At 41.5% G+C, this 24,007-nt stretch overlaps 2 non-coding genes across 2 annotated transcripts; one reads left to right on the forward strand and one right to left on the reverse strand.

The window, feature by feature from the left end:
* Positions 1-21,794: 21,794 nt before the first annotated feature.
* Positions 21,795-21,866, forward strand: Trnaa-cgc (transfer RNA alanine (anticodon CGC)). Its single transcript has one exon. It is a non-coding gene; the product is annotated as a tRNA-Ala (tRNA).
* Positions 21,867-22,169: 303 nt separating this feature from the next.
* Positions 22,170-22,241, reverse strand: Trnag-gcc (transfer RNA glycine (anticodon GCC)). The gene has a single exon. It is a non-coding gene; the product is annotated as a tRNA-Gly (tRNA).
* Positions 22,242-24,007: the final 1,766 nt, after the last annotated feature.

The following is a 24,007-nucleotide window of genomic DNA, read 5'->3' on the forward strand; positions in this document are numbered from 1 at the left end:
TGGTCTCTCCTCACTCTCTGCCTGCATCCCTAGGGGACCAAGCTAATCCTGGTAGAACACCCCATTTCCTCTCATCTTTGGACCCCTCCCCCATAACCTCCCCATAGCCCATCCCCATTCCTAAGTGTCAGCCCCCAATACCTAGAAACACATTTTACATGGAACCCTCAGTCGCCACACTTAGCAGGATCCTAGTATTTCCCAACAGACAACACACAGCCACCATATCCTTCTAAGAACCAGAGAGGGCAACAGAAAGAAAAACGAAACACTCACCCAACAAAGACGAGCAGATATCAGCACCTAGAATTACAATCTTCCCAGTCCCAGATACCTAGATGCCAGCAGAAAAACAGAATCAAAACCAGCCAGGAAAATATGTCTCCACTAGAGCCTAGCAACACTAACATAGTAGGTCCTGAGAATTGCAACACGGCTGAAGTACAGGACAAAGATCTTAAAATAGCTTGTGTGGATATGATAAAGGTCCTTAAATGGGAAACTATTAATAAACCCCCTGAAGAAAACAATGCAAACAAAAGCAAACAGTAGAAGGAGATAAATAGAGTTCAAGGCCTAAAAGTGGAAATAGCAATAAAGAAAACCAAAAGTGAGGGAAATCTGGAAATAAAAAATTTAGGAACTCAAAACAGGAGCCTCAGAGGCAAGCCTCACCAAAAGAATGTAATAGATGAAAGAGAATCTCAGTCATCAAAGATACAATAGGAAAAAAATATATACCTTGGTCAAAGAAACTGTTAATTGTAAAAAATTCCTGGCACAAAACATCCAGGAAATCTAGGATACTATGAAAAAGCAAACCTAAGTATAATAGGACTAGAGGAAGAAGAAACCAAGGTCAAAGGCACAGAAAATATTTTCAAAATATCATAGAAGAAAGTTTCTCTAATATAAAGAAAGAGAAGCCTATCAAGTACAAGATTCATACATAACACCAAATACAGTAAACCAGAAAAGAAAATCCCCCTGACACATAACAATCAAAACATTAGAAGTACAGAACTATGTTTTCCTTTATAAGAATTGCTGTTGCCTGGTGGTGATAGTGCATGCCTTTAATCCCAGCACCCCGGAGGCAGAAGCAGGTAGATCTCTGTGAGTTCAAGGCCAGCCAGATATATAAAGCAAGTTCCAGAACAGCCTGGGCTGTTACACAGAGAAAATCCCTGTCTTGAAAAAAAAAAAAGTTGCCATGGTCACAGTGTCTCTTCACAGCAATAGAACCCTAACTAAGACACAGGGGAAACACACACATACACACACACACACACACACACACACACACACACACACACACACTAAATAAATAAATACATACATACATAAATACATAAATAAAAGGAATCAACACACACTGCTCATTGATACCACTCAACATCAATGGCCTCACTTGCCCAATAAAAAGACATAGACTAACAGAATGGTTGTAAAAAACAAGATCCATCCTTCTGCTGAATCCAAGAAACACACCTTACTATCAATAGACATCACTTTTATGTAAAGAATGAAATTGGCTAGTCCAAGCAAATGGACCTAAGAAGCAAACTGGTGTAGCCATTTTAATAGCTAACAAAGTAGATTTCACACCAAAACTGATCAGAAGAGATAGGGAAGGACACTACGTACTCAACAAAGGAAAAAAAATCTACTAAGAAGACATTACAGTTCTTAACAGGTCATCCAGTCTTGTGAAAGAATACCCAGAATCTCCACGCTCAGCCACCTCAGGATGTCCGAGGAGTAGTTTCAGTGAGGGTTCGGTGACAATAACGTGCCAGAAACCAGAGGCCTTGAAACAGACCAATGACTCATTTCAATGAACATTTGCAAGTAAAGCTTATTGGACACAAGGGTACCCTGTGTGACACACCACGGCGTGACACACCAGCAGTCTCCCAACGCCACCAGGACAAATGAAGAGGTACTGGGGAGGTGGGAAAGAAGGAGGATCAAAGAGGTTGTTTGTTTGTTTGTTTGGTTGGTTGGTTGGTTGGTTTGGTTTAGTTTTCATTTTAATTTTTTTCTAATTTCCTTCTGGAGGGATGCTGCAGGGAGGTGAAGGGCAGATATGGGGGCACTGGGAAAGGAGCAGAACTGGGGTACATGATGTGAAATTCCCAAAGAATCAATAAAGAAATTATGTACATAAATAAATGAAAAAATGAGAATAATTGAATCTGGCATGTTTTTATAAAGATGAGATGAAATAACACAATAAGCCCGAGATATAAGAAGCACACAAACTGTTCTCTCTCTTCCTTAGCAGCAAAATGTAACTCCTCTTGCCTAATCAGCAGTAGTGACCCCGTGTTTCAGCCAGGAAAGCATCCACATCTTGTGGTATGTAACAGCTCTGTTTGAACTCAACTATGGCTCTATTTTTTTATGCTCCAGTCCATTCTCTTCTTAGTCTTTTGGTTTTGTTTCTAGATGGCTGTCAGGATGGTTTCCAGGTCAAGCTTTCTGAACAATAAGTGCTTGTTTGGGCCACAGTTTGGGTCTGTCTCTCAAAGGTTCATGTTGAAAGCATAATCCTCAGTATGTATTTTGATAAATGATGTGAAAATTGTACAAGGCAGGGCAAGTGGAAGAAACTGCAACAGTCTTCCTGGGGCTGTAGTTAGTTGTGCAAGAGGGCTGCTATACTAAAGATCAGATTGGCCCTTCTCTGCCCTCTAACCTCAGTCTTGCCATGGGATCTTTCTCAACCTACCCACCATAGATTCCTGCCATTGTCACACGGTCTTCCACAAGGCTCTCTGCGTCAGAATCTAGTTTATGTCGGAGCTGTGCTCTCGAGCCTCCACATTTCTGTACCAAATAAGCATGTTTCATGGTTAATACTTCCACCCTCAAGTGTTTCATTAAAGCAACAACAACAACAACAATAATGAAAAACACTATGAGAAAATATGGTGTTCTTTCAACCATAGAAGGAGCAAAATTCCAGCCCCAAGGAGACTAGGCAATTCCTGAGCCAATGAACACAGCCAGGAATGCATTGGGTGATTTCCTGAAGCAATACTGATGCTAAAGGAAGTGATCTGGCCTCATCGGACACACCAGAACCCACCTCCGCCTGAAGCTGGAGATGCTAGACTACCAAATCCAAAAGGTTGCCCTGAAATGGGGAGGAGGAAAGTTCAAGTTCCGGAAATTATCTGAAGTCCTTCCATAGACTCAATCTTACATATTCCTATTTTTGTCTCTCCACATAGCAGCCCCTACATCAGCCTTACTGCCTGTTTTAAAATGGTTTGTACTAAATTTAAATAAGCCAACAATGTTGTCTTTAATGGAAATGAAAATGATGCTTGCTTAATATCTAGAAGCATAAAAATATTTCTGTTGAAGCCTGAAATACCTAGAAAGCTAGAGAGGAGTTAAAAGCTTATTATCTTGCTAGAGAAAATAATCAATGTTGAAACTTAATGTATTATTGACTCTATTGTATACATGTTTATGTTATCCATAAAATTATATATGGTTATTATCTATGTTAAGTTGAGCTTTGCACTACTAAATGTTTTTGTGCATTATAGGAGAAATATTTGCTTAGGTTTTCTTTCTTTCTACTATTACAACAGTTTGTGTAGCTTGCTGTGTAGCTCAGGCCATCGGGGGACTCAAATCTTCCTGCTTTAGTCTGTGGGATCACAGGCATGTGTCACTTCACCCAGACTTCGTCAAGTTTTAAGAGTAGAAAAATAAAGATGTAAGAGACAAAGAAAAGGGAAAGGGGGGGAGGAGGAAGGGAAGGAAAAGGGGGAGGGGGGAGGGAACACGGGAGAAAAAAAACAAAATCTTATGGAGACATCATCTCTGATTTTCAATATGCATCAAATACTTGCTTTACATACTTGTGGCAAAGTTATTTATACTTGTATTTTAAGCATAATTAACACACAAACATTAATTTGTCTTAGATGACAGATAATATCTACCACTAGATGCTTTATTAGTCTTTCCCAATTAAAAAAATGACTCAGGTAATCAATATGAGCTTTAAAGATGTGGAAACTCATAACTCACATTTCTCAGCAATAAAAATGACCATGTTGTTACTGCACACAACTCCTTGAGAGAGGAAAGGACGGAGCTATAATGACTCTTCCAAGTGGCTCACAACTTCGTAAATAGTTTAGCCACTGCTTACATTTTTATCATGGTTTTACATCTTTTATGAATATGCTGTGTTCTGAGTACTTGTGTTGATATCCTATAACGCCCAATTCATGTGGTGATATCCTAACTCTCAATATGATGGTATAAGGAGGCAGAGCCTCTAGGGCAGTGGTTCTCAACTTCTGGGTCGTGACCCCTTTGGGGGTCACATATCAGGTACCCTGCATATCAGATATTTACAGTACAATTCATAACAGCAAAATTACGATTATAAAGTAGCAACAAAATAATTTTATGGTTGGGGGTCATCACAACATGAAGAACTGTATTAAAGGGTCACAGCATTAGGAAGGATGAGAACCTCTGGGGATTGATTAAATCATAAAGACAACACCCTCGTGAGTGGGATTAGTCATGTATAAAAAGTAAGACCTGGAAAACAATTACTCTTCCATCTGAGGACACAACAAGAAGCTACCTTCTACATACCATGAAAGGAGACTTCATCAGACAATGAATTTGCTGGAGCTTTGATATTGGACTTCTCAGCCTCCAAACCTGTAAGAAATACATTTCTGCTGTTGAAAAGCTACAACCTATCTTGCTTTGCTTGAACAGACTAAGAAAAAATACACTTTTCAAAGGCATGTGTGGTCCCAGGCAACCTCTGTTCTCTTTCCTTGTAAGTCCTCTTAGTTTGTCTTCTCAGGTGTGTGAGTGTGCCTCTGTGTGTGGCTGTGTGTGCTTGTGTGTGTGAGTGTGTGTGTGTGTGTGTGTGTGTGTGTGTGTGTGTGTGTGTGTGTGTGTGTTAAGCTGAGTGTGGCAAACTGGGTTAAACTGGTACCACATTTCAGAAAGGAGATGCAATAGCCTAACTCCTCGAATCGCATACTCTTGGGCCTCCCAGAGCAGAGAGTTGACCTTTGGTGTGCATTATAATTGAACACACGCAGGATACCATCCTTGGGGAGCTCTATTGCTATGCCATGCATGCAGATGAACTGAGGAATGGTCTTGTCGACAGTGTAAGTGATAGCATGGTGTGAGCTGGAAGCAAGCACTGAGATCCCTTTGTGAAGCTGTACAAGGGTTGAATCCACAGCCCTTGCTGTGCAAATACTAAAGGAGACAAAAAAGCACCCCTGTTCTGACACCTGCTTAGGACATTGAGATTTACCAAGATGGAAGGGCTAGACAACTACATGATAGCAAGCAATCACTATGTTTGGCATAGAACACAAGGAGCTCAGGGTTATATACAACCCAAGGAAGTCTTGGTACTAAGTAAGACACTGAAATTTTTAGAGCATTATATTTTTCATATTATCTGGTTCATTCCTAGTATAATTGAACTTTTTGGGGGGGGGGTTAACACAGGGTCTCACCAAGTAGCCTAGACTGATCTCAGACTAACATTCTCCTTCATTAGATACCAGTTTGTTGGAATTACAGGTGTGTGCCACTAGACCCAGCCTGAACTGAGCTCCCAAACCTACCAACAACAAAGTAAATCAAGTACTCATTGCACCTAAATCGCACCTTGGATATGTGTTTCAGCTTCAAGCCTTGCCAAGCGTCTGTGAGAGATCTGGCTAGAGTTCATGAAGGGCCTTTCTAGAAGATGGCACTGCACTCCTGCCCTCTCCCACATTTAATCCCATATGCGCCTCAGGATTTTCCAGTACATTTCTTGCAGCAGCATCCCAGCATCTCAGTGGTTCAGATTAGTCAAAACCAATCAAAAAGATCTCATTTGATTCCTAAACCTCTCATGAAATGGATGTCAAAACCATATGTAATCACAAGTAACAGCCACAGAAGGACCTTAACTACTTCCTACTGTAAAATTATTTCTTTATGGGGTAAATTGAAATTCAAGGCAGGATATAAAAATTCTAACAATTCATAACAATTTTAATAAAACAAATAGTGAGATAAAACTTCAAAGCAATGAATAAAAATGTATGGAACTTATCTCAAATTCCCCCAAAATAGCCTATGTCCCGGCAACCCATGTTTGCAGTGTCCTAGGGTAGCTTTATCCTTGGTATTTGCAGTAACACAGAAATTGCTTATACTTATTACTTCTGTGCACTAGGCATGTCCAAATAGATTTGCATATACTTGATATTTATCTTCACTTCTATTTTGTGATTCCTCTTTAGAAACTGAGGCACAGAGAGAATAATGACCTTCTCAGGGTTGCAGAGGAAGGAAGTGGCAGAGCTCAGCTCCAAGCCCAAGCACTGTGGTTCCGGCATCAAAGTGCTTAATCACACTCACATAACACCTCTCGAAAATCCTTAATTTGCTACACATATTTATCAAATCCTGTGATTTTAGAGTTTCCTGAGTGGGAGGGGGATGTAAAGGAGAACTGCTCGGGGAAAAAAAAAATGTTAGAATCAAATGATATATTGCTGTGTTCATTTCTTAAAAATCTTTTTCTGTCCCCCTGAGCACAGTGAAAAGTGTCCTTACCCAGAGAGACACCAAAGTGAGTGTTTCTGAAATGGATTTGTACTCAGAATCTTCGATGACTACAGACAAGAGGCATGGGAGAACCCAGCCTAATCAAGATGGTCTGAACTAGACACAAAGCTCAAAGCAATTGTACAGCCTAGAAATGCTATCTGAAAGGCTAAATCTTTGGATTTTTATACTATTTGGAAGAGGATTGGGTTCTGTTAATAGGACAGACTTCGTGCAACATATGTTAAGAAAAAATTTGGAAGCACTTTAAAAATACAAGCTTGGAAGCTTAATCTTGCAAAAAAAAAAAAAAAAAGCGGGAGGGGGGGGGATCCTTAAAATGTTTTGGAGCTTTTAGGAGAAAGTCAATATTAAAATTAGTACAGAGCATCAAGAAAAGGCTCTAGGAGCTGAGTGACTGTTGCTTTTCCAAATGTCAGCCTGGAAACCCAAACAGACAGAGGTGAACTGGGTCCCTGGAAAGACTGACGGCGAAATATTTGTGATGTGGCTGATGGCGACCCAAAATTGCCAAGAGTGGGATGACAAGGTATTTCCTGGCACTCAGGGAGGCTTCGGGTCATACCCGAGGGTACTATGGAGGGGTCAAGAGCTTTAAAACAAGAGGCCATGGCTATGGAGACATGCTACCAATTCCTTGAGTGATGTCTCCAGATAGAGCTCTTGGGAGTCTGGAAAACATTCGTAGATAGTTTGAACCGAGCTTTATACGAAAATGACAGCCATGTACGCAGCAGAGGAAAATAACCAACCTTGAGCATAACTTGTGGTCTGCTTTTATTTTAGCATGGAAAATAACCAATTTTAAAACGTAGTCTGCCCTCTGCTTTCACTTAACGTCATGATTTTTTAAAATAAAATGTTTGGGCTGTTAACTGAGGCTAAGGACTTCTTCATCACAGCTTTAGAGTCTTACCCTGAACACAGTATTTAATTTAGCTGTAAACTTTAATTAAAGAAAACTTCCTCTAAAGGTGTAACCACCTACACTGAGAAAGGAAAAAAAAGCTCCAGTTAAATTCTACCAGACTTTGGCCCCTTTTTTTTCTCTCTCATCCGTAAAAGAAACAATTGGTCTAAATCTTCTTTAAGAGTTTATGGGAAGTGGCCTGAGGATGGTAACACAGAGCTGCACTCCCAGCACTCAGGAAGCAGAAGCAGTAGAGAGTTCAAAGCTAACCTGGGTTCCATAAAAAAATAAAATAAAAACTTTCTTTGAAGAAGAAGAGGAGGAAGAGGAGCAGGAAAAGAAAGAGAGAGAGAGAGAGAGAGAGAGAGAGAGAGAGGGAGGGAGGGAGGGAGGGAGGGAGGGAGGGAGGGAGGGAGAGAGAGAGAGAGAGAGAGAGAGAGAGAGAGAGAGAGAGAGAGAGAAAGGAAAACACAATGTCTGTCTATAGCAAACCATCACTCTACGCAGGCCTTTTCTCCTTTCACATATAATGTATTGGTGCCATTATATTGGGTGATTGAAGACCCCTTTCTAATCTGTCTGTTGATTCATCCACATCTTGGTACAATGTGCCACATGAACTCACACAGGCAACATTCTTTTGATGTATCAATACAGATAATAGCCCCTGACTCAAACGAAACTACTTGGCCAACTAGTTCAAGAAGAACAGGGAGAGGGTTTGACCTTAACCTCTACAATGCCTCATTTCAGCAGGCAGTATCCAGAATTGAAGCCAATGCTCACAAACTCCTTGAGCACCTCCTCCCTCCCACTCTGGTTCCATAAAGTTGTAGGGTATGGATGAAAGTCGAGGGCTGTGTATTCGTTAGTTTTCTGTTTTTAAGATAAATACCAAGACACCACAGAGAAAGAAGAGTTTATTTGGGGTTATGGTTCCAGAGGGATGAGAGTCCATCATTTTAGCAAGGCATGACAGCAGAACCAGAAAGCTAAGGGGTGGCATCTCAACCACACACACAAAGCAAAGAGTGAACTGGCAATGGCTTTTGGCTTATACTATCAAAGCCTGCCTCCAGTGACTACTTCCTTCGGCAAGGCCACACCTTCCAAACTTCCCCAAAAACGGTGCCATCCATTGAGAACAAAGTGTTCAAATGCCTGAGCCTCTGGGGAGCAATCTCATTAAGCTATCGAAGAGGTTGCCCGTTGTAAAGAGGATCCTTGTATTCTCTGTAGTGCCTTCCCTAAGTTGAGTTCCTAACTTGTAGCAGCTCCAAGGTAGAGTGGGGCAATGGGATTGGCTTCTAAATTAGAGTCTTATATCCAGAACCCTGGCTGATCTGCTAAACTCAGGGACCCCCTCACCTCTACAGTCTATAAGTACAGGGGATTTTCTTTGCTCTGGGGATTACTGTCCCATCTCTCCCACATTCCAGCTTCTTTGGTGTGAGTGGCTAGCATTATAAAAAGGACTTGATTACCTGAAACATGAGAGAAAGACACACACACACACACACACACACACACACACACACACACACACACACACGGAAAGAGAGGGAGAGAGAGAGAGAGAATAGACAACGTTGTTTGTTTGAGCTCAGATGTTGTTCATATGACTTCTCCTAGGGTAGCTGTCCGTTCCAATAGAGAGATGGGAGGCTAGGGGTGTGCATCGGGCACACCCACACACTAACAAAGGAATACACCCACACACTAACAAAGGAATACCACACTTCGGAAATTTACCACACTGGTCATTCCATAACGAGGAAGCTACTACTGTTGTTTTGCTGAATGGGTATTTAAGAATAAAGAAAAAGAAATATTTACTGTCCCACAAAATCAGACACCCTCTCAGTGGAAAACTGGAAAGAGCATTGCCTAGATTCCCCGGTGATGCTCTCTCTAGAACATTTCTCTCCCCATAGAGTAAGAAATGGATTTTTCAAAACATCTATGCTGCCAGCCTAAACAGTTGTGATTCTCCAAAGCTTCCATTGTCCTGCCACACTTACCTTTATGAGCACAATTAACTGTTTCTGTTTAACAGTCTGTCCCCTCTAATTAAACAGAGGTAGAACTGAGTCAACAGTCGAGTTCTGGAAGCTGACAAACTGAAATGTCAATCAGCTCTGTCCAAAGATATTAGGAAGCTGCATTGATCCTGCATTCTTAAAACAGAGAAAGACCTTTAAATTAGAAACAGCCTATGGAGGAGCTGAGGACTCTCCCAGCTAGACAAATCATGATTCATTTCCCCTCATGAACTTCTGATCATAGACTAGACAGTCAAGGCCCAGGCTTGTCCAGCTTGCAGGGAGAAGAAGATTCCATGCGGTGACATCGGTGTTTTCTCTAGTATCTCAGCCTTTTCCTAAAGCAGAGGACACCGGTTAGCAGAAGCCTACCAGTGCTAGGAAAGCAGAGGATGTGGTGGCATGCAATGATTTGTCACCTCCATCTTCATTCTTGGGGCAGGCGTAGAGAATTCTTCACATGCTAGCCACAGAGGATTCAGCCTCCATAAAACTTTTGCTTAGCTCCATAGACCCAGATAAAAAGTTGATAATTTCATGACTTTGTAAACATGATTAAAACTGCTGATGTGTATACTTCAAGTGGGTGAATTGTATGGCGTGTAGATTTGTTTATAAAATTAATATCTATTTATTTTAGTGGTTCTGGAGATTGAACACAGGGTTTTGTGCATGGTAGGCAAAGTATTCTACAACATCACACACACACACACACACACACACACACACACACACACACACACACATGCACACATACACACACATCCTTTTTGAGACAGAGTCTCAGGTAGTCAAGTCTGACTTTGAACTGCTGATCCTCCTTTCAAGAGATGAGATTGCCGGGCAGTGGTGGCGCACGCCTTTAATCCCAGCACTCGGGAGGCAGAGCCAGGCAGATCTCTGTGAGTTCGAGGCCAGCCTGGGCTACCAAGTGAGTTCCAGGAAAGGTGCAAAGCTACACAGAGAAACCCTGTCTCAAAAAACCAAAAAAAAAAAAAAAAGAGATGAGATTATAAGTCCCTACTCATGGAGAAATACAAGTTCTTGAAAGAGGGTCTATAGGAGGTTTTGGGTACAGGCAACTGTGTTAGGAGATAATTCTAGATGTTGTTGAGGGGATGACCTCTGTTTTTAAGGCGTGGGAGTTGGGGATACGGCTTAGTGATAGACCTTGCCTACCAAGCACCAGCTGAAGGTTCACTTATCAACACTGAAAGAAAGAAAAAAACTAAAGAATCTTACAGAAACCTTTAAAAACTCAAAATAACCAATAAGGAAATAGCCACATATCAAAATTCATGATTCTAGAGGCTTGAGAGATGTCTCAGTGGTTAAGAGCACTGGCTGCTCTTCCAGAGGACCCTGGTTTGATTCCTAGCACCCACATGTTGACTCACAGCCATCTCTAATTCCAGTTTCAGGGGAATCCAAGACCTTCTTCTGTCCACTGCATTCACTGGGCATACACATGATGCACAGGTATGTATGCATACAAAGCATTCATACTATAAAAATAATACATTTTTAAAAATCATAATTCTATATTTTAGTTCATGATCCTAATAATAAAAATAAATTTTAATCAATACACTAGCAGCCATAATTTTTTAAAAAATGTTCACTAAGCCAGCGTGGTAGCTCATAGTTATAATCCCCGCACTCTGAAGAGTGAGGCAGGAGAATGGCTGCTAGTTCAAAGCCAATCTAGGCCACAGTGTAAAACCTTGTGTTAAAACAAAATAAAATGTCTTCAGTAGAGGGAAGGCAAGAGCCCCGGTCATATAACATATGCATTTCACAGACTGCAAATGACTGTCTTCTATGTCTTCCTACTAAATCCTTACAAAGACCTGTGACATTTTATGAGCTGTAAAAACCACAGTCTTCTACCAATGGGAAGGTGGAAATTCAGCGAAGAGAAGTGTCTTGTCTCTCAACCCACAAATGATAACTGTAAAATCTGATTGGAAACCAGGTCTTCCGACTCCTAATTCTGAGGTCTTCACCATCAATATCTACTGTTAAAAATGCTGCTTCAGCCTGGGCATGGCCGCCTTTAACCTTTAGAGCTATTGTTTGAGCACACTTGTGCAGTTCTTTTGTTAATGTGATGCAAGACCATCTTTTCTCAATCTGCAACAATGAAAGAAAATGCACAATTTGATAAATTTCTTCTAAGTCCTCAGGAATTTTTTTGTATAAATACCTGGATTTGTATATGTTTGTGGAGAGGGGTGTGTGTGTGTGTGTGTGTGTGTGTGTGTGTGTGTGTGTGTGTGTATGTACATTGAGAGAAAGACAGACCTATTTCTTTGTATTTGTGAAGAGAGAAATAGAATATGAGTCTAATATGAAATTACAAAACAGAATCCCTTACTGATTTTTATGTAAGCTGTTAAAAGAAATAATATTATTGGATGTCTAAAATTTTACAAATCAACTACCTCATCATTAACCCCTCTCCCATTCTGTCTCCGTCTCTGTCTCTGTCTCTTTCTGTCTCTGTCTCTCTCTCCTTCTCTTCATCTCTCCCCCTTCCTCCCTCTTTATCTAAATAAAATCTTTTCATGCAACTGTGTTCCATTGTCTTTAACAAACTTTGCCCAGAACCTCTCTCCTGCTCTTCTTATGCTAGGATAGGGTATGTACATACGTCTGCCTTCTCTGTGAGGAATATTTTGTATGTTCAGAGCCCCTCTCTCTGGTACCTCTACTTCCATTCAAACACACTGATAATCTTCTCTCATCTTAAAAGCAGAACAAAGCATTTCTTACCCCAAGGTTTCTGTAGTGTCCTCTACATTCATGGAGATGTTCAAGTAAGAGCTTTGAGAGCCTTTTTTATTTTTATTCCTTCTTCTTGCTTCTCCCCTATGGACCCAGTTCATATGTGTGGTAGTTTGAATGTAATTGGCCCCATAATCTCATAGTGAGTAGCACTATTAGGAGGTGTGGTTTTGTTGGAGTGGGTGTGCCCTTGTTGGAGGAAATGTGTCACTGTGGGGGCAGGCTTTGAGGTTTTCTATGCTCAGGATACCGACCAGTGTCTCAGTTGATTTCCTGTGGCCTGCAAGATGTAGGACTCTCAGCTACTTCTCCAGCATTATGTCTGCCTGCATGCCGCCATGCTCCCCTTCATGATCATAATGGATGGGACCTCTGAAACTGTTAAGTGAGCCACCCCAATTAAATGTTTTCTTTATAAGATTGCCTTGGTCATGGTGTCTCTTCACAGGAATAGAAACCCTAACTAAAACGATATGTGAGCTATTCAAACCCACCTTCTATCTCAGTATTCCTAGGCTTTTCTCCATTTCCATTGTGACGTCCCAAACCTGTGCATCCAGAAGAAATACAATGTGAACCACACTTAGAGACTTGTTTTAATTTTCTAAAAGCCATGATATATATTTAATAACAATAATATGTTATATTGTGTTAACAATGTAACAGAACTACTATTAGATAACAGATTTAATAAAATATTCTATTTAATGCAAATATTAACAGTATTGTCATTTCAATATACATTTATTATAAAACTTTATGCATATCTTGCTAGCTGTCACCATAATGGACTGCATAAGCTTTCTAGATTAATATTTTTCTTAAAATGGACTTTTTACTGGGTGCCAAGAAGCTTCTAGCTGGGACTGGAGAGATGGCTCAGTAGTTAATAGCACTGACTGCTCTTCCAGAGGATACAGCAGTTCATAATCAGCTGTAACTCTGGCTCCAGGAGATCTAAGGTCTTCTTCTGACCTCCATGGGCACCAGGCACATATGTGCTCTACTTACATGCATGCAGGCAAAAAAACATAAATAAATAAATAAATAAATAAATAAATAAATAAATAAATAAATAGTAAATAAATAAATAACTAGTAAATAAATAACTAGTAAATAAATAAATTATATACATAAATTTAAAAACAAATAAATCTTTTTTTTAAAACCTCCAGTGGTCACCTTTCTATATGTTCAATACATTACAGCTGGAATGGTTTTCATTGTTTGTTTTTATTTTTGCTTATATTTGTTTATTTATTTAGTGTCTATGTATGTGTGTGTTTGTGTGTACGTGTGTACACTGGCTTGTGCCATGACACACTTGTGGGGGTGAAGGGATAGCTTGTCAGAGTTAGTTCTCTCCTCCACCATGTGGGTTCCAGGGATCAACCCAGGCTGTCTGGCTTGGCAGCAGGCACCTGATGATCTTACCAGCCCCCATTTTTGTAAAATAAAACTTTATGTTGTTGCCTTCACAGAGCTCTCTGAACTCTGTGATATTTACAAGGCTTGCATGAGCTGGAACTTGCCTGCTTCCCGGTTCCATCTCTTGCTTTCCATAGTCACACCACAGAGCACACTGTACATTCACATATACACATGCCCATCCCATGACTTCTTTTCTTCCTTAAACACATCATCATGGTTTGGCTTCTTCATCATTGTCTGTTCTGCTCCTTCTGTTTAGAATGCTCTTTTCATCTCCCTGTTTATCTTCTGTGTGTAACTGCTGCTCACCTTTCGTGTCATCAGAATGTTCCAGATACCTTAAATATGGACCAAGCTTTCCACCCCCATGTGCTCATGTAGAACCCTTAGCTCTTCCAACCATATCCCTATGCACTGTTGATGATTTCTTTGTTATTTACATATTTATTTTGGAGACAGGATCTCCCCATATAGTTCCAGATGGCCTCAGACTCACGGCCAACCTCCTGCTTCAGCCTTCCAAGTGCTTGGATTATATGTATGTATAGGCATACATGATCCACACTCATCTCTCAGATAATTCTTTTGCATTTGGATGTTAATCCTTGGCCTTAAGTGAGGTCAAGTCGGGAATGGCACTAAATGTGTTGCTGTGTGATGTCCAATCTAACCTGGGCCTTAGCCTATGGTAGGTGCTCAATAGAGATCTGTTTACTGAGCAATAAGCAAATGTTATTTGGGGGCAGGGACAAAAAAAAATAGAACAAATTTTTACTATTTGTGAAGGTCCTGGTGATTTAAAGATACCTATGTCTCTTGTCCTTTCTTATTTCCAGATGCATTTGCTTCAAAGGAAATTTCTTTGAGGTAGGTATTATAAAGTAGAAAGCCCAAAACATCTGTTTTAGTAAAAGAAAGACAGGGAATTGTCCCAGAAAGAACCACTTTAAATTACATAGCACTTTTTAGGAGAATTAGCACTCAATTTTGTGGTGAAATAACTGTTACTGAAGATAACCAGATGCTCCTCATGGTCCTCACGCTAATGGAAACATTAAGTCTGGAATTTGCTCCCTGACTCCTCAGGTCTTTTAAAGCCTTCCTTCCCTTTGCAGTTCAGGAGTTTAAATGTAGGCCTCTCATGGGATAAGCCTACACTCTATCACTGATCCTGATCCCCAGCCCCTAGCCACCTTTTCAAAGCCTTCTCTTCCTACTGGGCTCTCTGAAATGGTCTGGGTTTCTCCTGTGTCTGGAGCCCCTTTCTTTCACTCTTTCTTGATCTCTAGGTTCCCTTTTCCTTCTTGTTCATTCTTTTTTTTGTTTTTGTTTTGGTTTTTCGAGACAGGATTTCACTATGTAGCTTTGCACCTTTCCTGGAACTCACTCTGTAGACCAGGCTGGCCTTGAACTCACAGAGATCCGCCTGGCTTTGCCTCCCGAGTGCTGGGATTAAAGGCGTGTGCCACCACCGCCCGGCCCATTCTTTTTGTTCTTAAACACTCTCATTCATGTCTACGACTTTATTTTCTCAATAGTAGAGTCTCTCAGTTGCAGTGTCCTTGACTTGTCTGACCTGGAATTCAGCATCCTCCTGCTTCAGCCTCATGAGTGCCGGACATTTAGTCATCCATTACCAAGTCTGACAGACACAAGTACATATACATATTTCACACTTCTCTTCTATGGTGATGGTGATGATGATGATGATGTTTTGTTTTGTTTTTGTCTTTCCAGACAGGATTTCTCTGTGTAACAGCCATGGCTGTCCTAGAACTCTCTTTGTAGACCAGGCTGGCCTTGAACTCAAGACATCTGCCTGCCTCTGCTTCCTGAGTGCTGGGATTAAAGGCATGTGCCACCATGCCCAGCTCAAACTTCTCCCCTTGCCTCCAAAGATCTGTTACTATCTACCTAAGCTCTCCTGTGGGAGAAATGGATGAATTCCACTTGAAAAAAATAGAAATAGAATTAGTGACTACCACTAAAACTCACTGTCACCTAGATACAGTGGCATACACCTGTAACCTAAGCACTTGGCAGCTGAGGCAGGAGGATCACCAGTTCAAGACCAGCGTGGACTACATAGTCAGGTCCTGCTTCAAAAATAAAACATATATTCCTTTGAATGCGTTCTTTTTCATGGGTACTTCATGTGTAATTGTTCAAGCCGGAAAACTAGATACCACTTCCTTCTTTCATAATTCTCATTTCTAATATATTCCTAATCAATTACTACTTAGTGGTTGGTATTAGAAATGTCTTACATTAGCTGGGCAGTGGTGGTGCACACCTTTAATCCCAGCACTCGGAGGCAGAGCCAGGCAGATCTTTTTGAGTTCAAGGCCAGCCTGGTCTGCAGAGCGAGATCCAGGAAAGGCGCAAAGCTACACAGAGAAACCTTGTCTAAAAAAAAAAAAAAAGATTTAGGGAGGGAGGGTGGGTGGAGGCGTTGTTAGAAATATCTAGTCTAGCTGGGCGGTGGTAGCCCACGCCTTTAATCCCAGCACTCGGGAGGCAGAGCCAGGCGGATCTCTGTGAGTTCGAGGCCAGCCTGGTCTACAGAGTGAGATCCAGGACAGGCACCAAAACAACACAAAGAAACCCTGTCTCGGAAAAAAAAAAAAAAAAAAAAAAAAAAGAAATGTCTTACATTAGCAAATTTGTACAGTGGTCTTAAAGTGTATATATAGATATGCTATTATTATATAATTATATTCAGTTATGTTATTTAGTTATACATATATCGTGCTTCTTTGCTATGGATTTTTTTCCCTGAGAGTCTATACAATATTTGCAGTTTTATTTTCATTTTTAAGATGTAGTCTCAACTTTTAGTGCAAGCTGGCCTGGAACTCACGATGTAAATTAGGCTGGCCTCCTGACCTCAGACTTAGGGTGCTCCTCCTCTTGCTTCAGCTTCCCAAGTAATGTAATTACAGAAGTGAGCCAGCATACTCACTACAACATTCATTTTTCTTTAAAGATTTTATTTTAATTTTGTATATGTTTGTCTATATGCAGGTTCCCATAGAGGCCAGAGGTGTTGGATCCCTTATAGCTGGAGTTTCATAATATAAGTAAATAAATAAATGTTAAAAAAAAAACATAAAGAACTTAGCATCTGGGGATATAGAACAGTGGTAGAGTGTTTCCCTAGCATGTGCAAAGCCCCGAGTTCAATCTCCAGTGCTGAATAGAAGGAGAGGGGAGAGGGGACTATTCTACGGGGCTAAGAAGATGATTCATGGGTTGGAGCATTTGTTCCAGCACCCATATGAGGGGTAGCTCACAACCACCTTAACTCCAGCTCCAGTGGATGCATTCACTCACACACACACACACACACACACACACACACACACACACACTAGACATATAAAGAAAAAGAATGTGCAAGTGGAAGAGAGGGGCGTGGTGGCATGTGCCTTCAATCCAAACACTCAAGAGACCAAGGCAAGCAGATCTCTGTGAGTTTGAGGCCAGCCTGTTCCACATAGTAAGTTGTGGAATGGACAGGGCTACATAGAAAGACCCTGTTTCCAGCAAACAATAGAAGAAGGAAGGAAGGAAGGGAAGGAAGGAAGGGGAAGGAAGAAATTAATTGCTGCCTGCTGTTGAGCTTGTCTGAACCAACCATGTCAGCAGTGATCAGATTCCCCTTCTCCTTGACTTATAAAGTTAGACTAACATGACTTCAAGCATATATATATATACACACACACCACACACACACACACACATATATATATGTGTGGGTGTGTGTGTGTGTGTGTGTGTGTTGGGTCACATGGGCCACATTTGTCTGTGTTTACTTTGGCCTAGAGAGAATCATGACAAGCTTTCTTTTTATGAATTAAAATTCAGGGGAGAGAGGGAAGAGATGGAGGAGGGGGAGAAGAGAGAGGGAATGAGGGAGGGAGGAAGAGAGGGGGAAAGTGGGGAGAGTTGCTTAAATTTGAAGTGTGTTTATCACCCACTGAAGTCCTGATGCAGCCAGCTCAGGGCTGCTGTGGTGAACCCTCCTTCCTTTCTCTTTTGGCACCCACTGTGAAACTTGAATTAGATCTGGTTCTGGCTTATAAGAATATGAGGGGAGAGAGGGTCACAGCTTCTGGGTGTATCTTTAGGAGAAGATGTGCCTTGGAACAGTAAAAAACCTTAACTGTTTCCTGTGGCCATGAGGCCAGCTATGGGTGAGAAGATCACTTGTCATAGAATGAGGAGCAGACATCAAGGGCAAGCAGTATATTTTGGAAGGTACAACCTTGGGGTACAGGCATGAGGGTGAGGTAATGTTGGGTTGATTTTTGCTTTCAAATGCTCTTCTCCTGTAAACTCAGGGAACTTCTGGTGTTCTTGAGTGTTTGTTTCTGATATGTTGCGATGTACCCCTGGGCTCAATTCAATAGCTGACATAGGCATCACTCACCACTGCCGTTCATGGATAAGGTGCCATCTGAACGGTGGTTTCCTATCTCTGTTGACAATGTGTTTCTTTCCATCTGCATCCATGGGAAATGGTTGCTATCATCCACTCTCCATCTTCTGGACATCATCACTTTACTTTTTCTTATCGACATGAAAACACAGTGTGTATGAGGAACTTCCCATAGGATTCCATTCTACTAAAACTTTCATTCCTTACATACTTCCTTTATCTTACATTTACATGCAATGATGTGACTTTTAGGATGTACTAAGTTGTGCAGCCATCACATAACTCCGTTTCATACTACCTTTATCCCTCTGGTAGAATTCTGTGTGTCCGCTTACCCCTAGGAAGTCTTGGTACCACTGTCCCCATTGAACTGTAAGGCAGCCGTGTTACAGGCATGCAGAGAGCCCAGTGGTGACAAGCCAACCATAAGAAACTATGGATTCCATTTCTAGTGATGGGAGATGGAGACTACAGAATCTCCTAGGGTTTAACAGACCATTTAAATTCAGAAAATTTTTTCATAGCACACTAAGATAGCTATTTTTTTTAATTCTTCTAATCTTAAAATAACCCTCCTTAAACTTAACTGTCCATTGATACTTTCCAGATGTATGAGACTTTTGTAAGGCCTCCCCCCCAAATACATTACTCCTTCTGTTTTAAGCTATTTGTAACTAGAATCTAAATGATAAAATCCGCAACTTCCCATGTAAGATCTCACTTACTGTTCGATAAATATTTCTGACTCTACATGTAGATTATGACCACTATAATTTTTCACTTTGGGATATGTATTGAAAAGAGTATGTTTATTAACTTTCTCTGTAATAAATGTAATCAGCAACTTTTTTGGCCCTCAGATTGTTATTAATGATAATTAACTGTGCTGATGAAGAATTACTAACAGTTATGGCCCTGAGGAACAAAATAATGTGTTGGAAAAGCTGCTTGAGTAAAGCGATCAGAATTTTAACTCAGGAAGTTACAAGCACCAAGCATCCCGGGTGCCAAGTACAAATCACACCCCTCCCACTCATCGCCTAGCCCTTTGTTGAGCCTTAGAGTTGGCAGCAAATCAGCAGGGTCATCCCACTTAAGGAATCCATTCATAAGAATGTGGGGTAGAGAACATAGAACAGGAGGATAAGAAATGCTCATTTTTAGCACTAAAACACCTGCCTCCACCAGTTTGATTTTACAATAAGGAAAATAAGGAAGAGAAATTGGAATGAGTCAGCTCCATCCTCCAGCAACACTAATTCCTGAGTGTGGGGGAGGTCTGGGCAATGAGCCTTTCCACTTGCAGAATTACGGCAGCCTTGGATGTTCACACACGAAGTGGAGAACTTGAGAAAGTATGCACTTGAATGCAATGATACTCTACCTTAGCTCATATTAGACTTACCTGGAAGCCTTTCAAACATCCATGCCCAGGTCACCCTAAGCCTATTAAATTAGAATGCTTGGGAACGAGATTCAAGTATCAGTCTAGTTTCACAGCCTTCCTGGTGATCCTGATATGTGCTCAAGGTTGAGAACAGCTGATTTAGTATCAGACTTCTCTTGTTTACATGGAAGGCATGTGGCCTTCGGCCTTAGCCACACATTGGAATCATCTGAAAAATTTTTAAAAGATACTGCTGTAAGGAAAATGGAAAGACTTGAACACTGGATACAAATTTGCAGTTATAAAATGAACATTGGGATATAATGCATGATGTAGGCTTAGATGAATATGATAATTAAATTGCAATCGTTATATGATGTGTATATTATATGTACCAAATCATCACATTATAGCACGTGTGTATGAACACACTGCTGCTGGACTCATCCTTAGAGAATCTAACTTAGGTGGTCCAGGTTTGGGCTCAAACAACTGCATCTTTTTTCAAAAGCTGTCCCAGTGATTCCAAGGCACAGCCAGGAATAAGGAATAAGTCCACTTCCTGGACTGAAATGGAGGCCTTAACTTGTAGCTGGCTTCGAGGGAGGGATGAGCAATACCTGCCAGATCGCAAGTGCTAAGAGCTGAGACAAGATAAGTGAACACAGTACCACAAACAAATGCCACTTGCTGAATTCAGAAGGAGGCTTGAGCTACTTCTAGTGGTGCAGGCCTGGGATTCCAGCTCTTTTGGCGGCTGAGGCAGGGGGATTGAAAGTGCAAGATCTGTTTGAACTACAGAATCCATGGCCATCCTGGACAACTTAGTGAGACCCTGTCCCAAAATAATAAAGTGAAAAAAGGACTGGGAACGCATCTCAGCACAGCACTTGAAAACTTGCCTATTATCTCTAAGTTCAGTGTGTGATTATGAAGCTTGTGGTTACCCAGTGACTGTGACATTTCTACTTTCCGGTCTGCCTTTTGCAGGGCTGACCTCTGTACGAGCTAAGGTCGAGGCACTCCAGGCCCTCACTCTGCCGCAGCATTTTGGCCTCAACCTTACAGGTTGGATGGAAATAAGCTGACGTAGCTCCATCTACACCAGATACCTGACCCTGCTGCAGTTAGCGCCTGAGGCTTCTACCATTCAGCCTCACCTCCTACAGTGGAAGCAGTTTTAAATGCACCCGGAAGGGACACACACTTCATTTCACTCATAGCCATGGAATCATCTAGCTTGCACCCAACCAACTGGAACTTGAGGGCTGAGGCACGATTAGGTCAGCGAAACTCGAGGGTATTAAAACAGTTATATTTATATCAACTAGTTGGACATACATCAGTCAATCTGATTGGCCCAAGGTGTAAATATCAAAGGAGTGAAAAACCCATCTAGAGTAGACTCTCCACCCTATCATTTATACCACCAAGAAGGAGGCAGCATCATTTTGTTTCAGTTCGCTCTGCATGAAAAAAGAAGAGTCAATAGCAAAATCATTTTTCAGCTGCAAGAGTTGACCATAACCTCCACCTAAAGAATCCATGTGGATTTGGTCCTCCAAAAGGCAGAGCAGAAATGTTAAAGTCACTGGGTAAACCGGACATTGGATGTGGCTTTCCTGAGACGTAGGTTTCCAAAGGTGCAGGATGTCCAGAAAAATCTATAAAACGTTTCAATGTAGAGACAGGCATATGCAGCAATAGGTCTCTTGGGTCTCCTGAGTGGTACCCGCAGTTCCGGACTTGACCTCCTGGTAGAGTCCAGGGTCTGTAACCTAGCTGGGGGAAATGCTCGGCACCAACCGACAGGCCGCAGGGATCTCCGGCGCCTGCGCAGTAAGCTCACGGAGTAGGGTTCGGGAAGGAACTGAGAGGGACGCGGTCCCGCCCCTCTGGTGGTTCAGAGCTCTGGGCTCCGGCGGGACCCCGGCGATGCTGCCATCGCTGAGGCTCGGCTGGCGGCTAAATTTCAGCTGCCGGCTCGCTGCCCGGGGTCGGCCCAGACGCACCAGGAACGCAGCCTGGACTGGGAGTACAAAGAAAGAAGAAATACACCGTAGAAACTTCTAATAGAATGAAGTCGGACCAAATCCTTTCAGCCTAGCGCTCAGTTCACTGAATGAGTACACTTATTGAGAGAGACCGTGCAGGCTGGGGGATGTAGCTCAGTGGTAGAGCGCGCGCTTCGCATGTGTGAGGTCCCGGGTTCAATCCCCGGCATCTCCAAGCAGCCTTGGTAGAATTTTTTCTTCTCAATACATACATAGACTCCCATGCCTGTAATATATTTTGCTCACAACCAGAGTATCGAAAAACAAAAACAACAAACAAAAGGCCAAGAAAAATCTGCAGAATATAGAAAACCGGCTCGTGATTGCTGGGGAAAAAAATGAAACGTAAAGTTCGGAAAGCAAACTCGTAGTTCTTTCTCTTCCTCATTAATACCAATAATTTTAGAAAAACAAGATTTGAGCAAAGAGAACCTTGATGGGGGGGGGGGGGGGGGGGGGCGCGCGGGATAAAAAGAGCTGCATTGGCCGGGAATCGAACCCGGGGCCTCCCGCGTGGCAGGCGAGAATTCTACCACTGAACCACCAATGCAAGTGTAAAAACGTGCTGCTCTCTTATAGTATACTAGGAAATTTTTCCATATGAACCCTTAAACTTGTTAATTATGCGTTTATTCACTCAAAAATCAGAAAGAGGAACAGAATTCTTTTGTTCAGTTTTTACATACATTGTATTTGGAAATATTTTTTATCTCATTTACATACATTGTATTTGGAAATATTTTTTGCCAATCACGGGATTTAGGGCACGGCACAGAATTCTTAATTCAATGTTCGCTAAATATTGGCAAAACATTAACATTTTAAAATTCCCACCGTTTTAACTTTTGTTAAACTTTGAGTTTGATTTGCTTTTTGTTTGTTTGTTTGTTTTTTGTCCTTGGCAAAGGACACAAGGGAAGATTTTGTATTCTGTATATGATTACATGATCACCAGGCCATTTTCAGATGCTTTGATCATATGTGTATGTATACATACACACATATATACATGTATATGTATATATGTGTGTGTGTGTGTGTGTGTGTGTGTGTGTGTGTGTGTGTGTGTATCCCACCTCTTCTAATTTCATCAATTACTTTAAATACTCAGACAAAATTACATGGTGGAAATTTTTAGGGATTGGGAATCGGAATCAGGGATCAGAAACTTGTAGTTATTAGGAGAATGTTGAACTGTCATACCGACCCCCACAGAACTGGGGGATCATCAGTTAGTCTAGCCATGTGACCTGGATCCTCTAAATGGTCCCTGTCTCATTTGTGAAATGACAGTCTCAGGATCTCTTTCAACTCATAAGATGAGTCTGAAGCTTCACTTGGCTTCCATGGAAAGGGGCATTGCAAAGACCCAAAACCAGTATATACAAGAATAAAGTAACAGGAAAAAAAATGAGTTCAATGTAAAATACGTGTTTGTAATTCGTAGGACTGTGGATTTGGGCAACATTAGCTTCGTTATTTTTGGAAGAAAATTTCCGACAATTTTGAAGGACCTTTGACTAGTCGAGGAAGATTCCTGGGGGGAAAAATGAAATAAAATCATAGCTGTACTAGTGCTGACTGTATTAGAGGCTTGGTGAGTATGTGGCAGGTGGACTTCATCCTGGCGAAGTAAATTACTGCAACTTAACACATGCTGGAGCTGAGGCTTTTAGGGGCATGACCGGCACCTGATTACTATTATGTCCAATGTCTGAGGGCTTGGCCACTGCCCAATCTGTCCACCGGAAATATTGCATCGTAACTCAGGATGTGATACATTCAGAATAGTTGGGTGCAGCTAGAGAAAAATTATAACTAGCCACTGAAATAATGTAAGGGTTTACACAAGGAGATTGTTTCTAAGGAGGATTGAGTGTGGGGATAAACAGCAGAATTGGAAGGCAAATGAATTATAGAATCACAAATGGTGAAAGGTATAAGATATTGGAGAACTGGAAAAATCTAAACTCCAATCCCAAGCAAACTGCGAAAGAACAAGGTCAAACCACTTTACTTTGAACAGAGTTTGTTCTTTGAAATGAGAGAAATGGGGCAGAAATGGAGTTTAAAATATCACTGTTGAAAGGACCCGACCTTCCGATGCTGTTATAGGCCAGTGAGGAAAGCCATGGCTTCCTTGTCCTGCACCTCAATTTACCAGATCATTTTAAGCCTCTCACTTACTAGCATTTGCTTACTAGTTTGTAAGCCAGAAACTTGAGGGAGGGAGGGGGAGAGGGAGAGAGGGAGGGAAAGAGGGAGAGGGAGAGAGGGAGAGGGAGAGGGAGAGGGAGAGGGAGAGGGGGAGAGGGG

This window comes from Peromyscus californicus, unplaced genomic scaffold (genome assembly GCF_007827085.1).
Source record: "Peromyscus californicus insignis strain IS unplaced genomic scaffold, ASM782708v3 Scaffold_7__1_contigs__length_154581171, whole genome shotgun sequence".
NCBI lineage: Eukaryota > Metazoa > Chordata > Mammalia > Rodentia > Cricetidae > Peromyscus > Peromyscus californicus.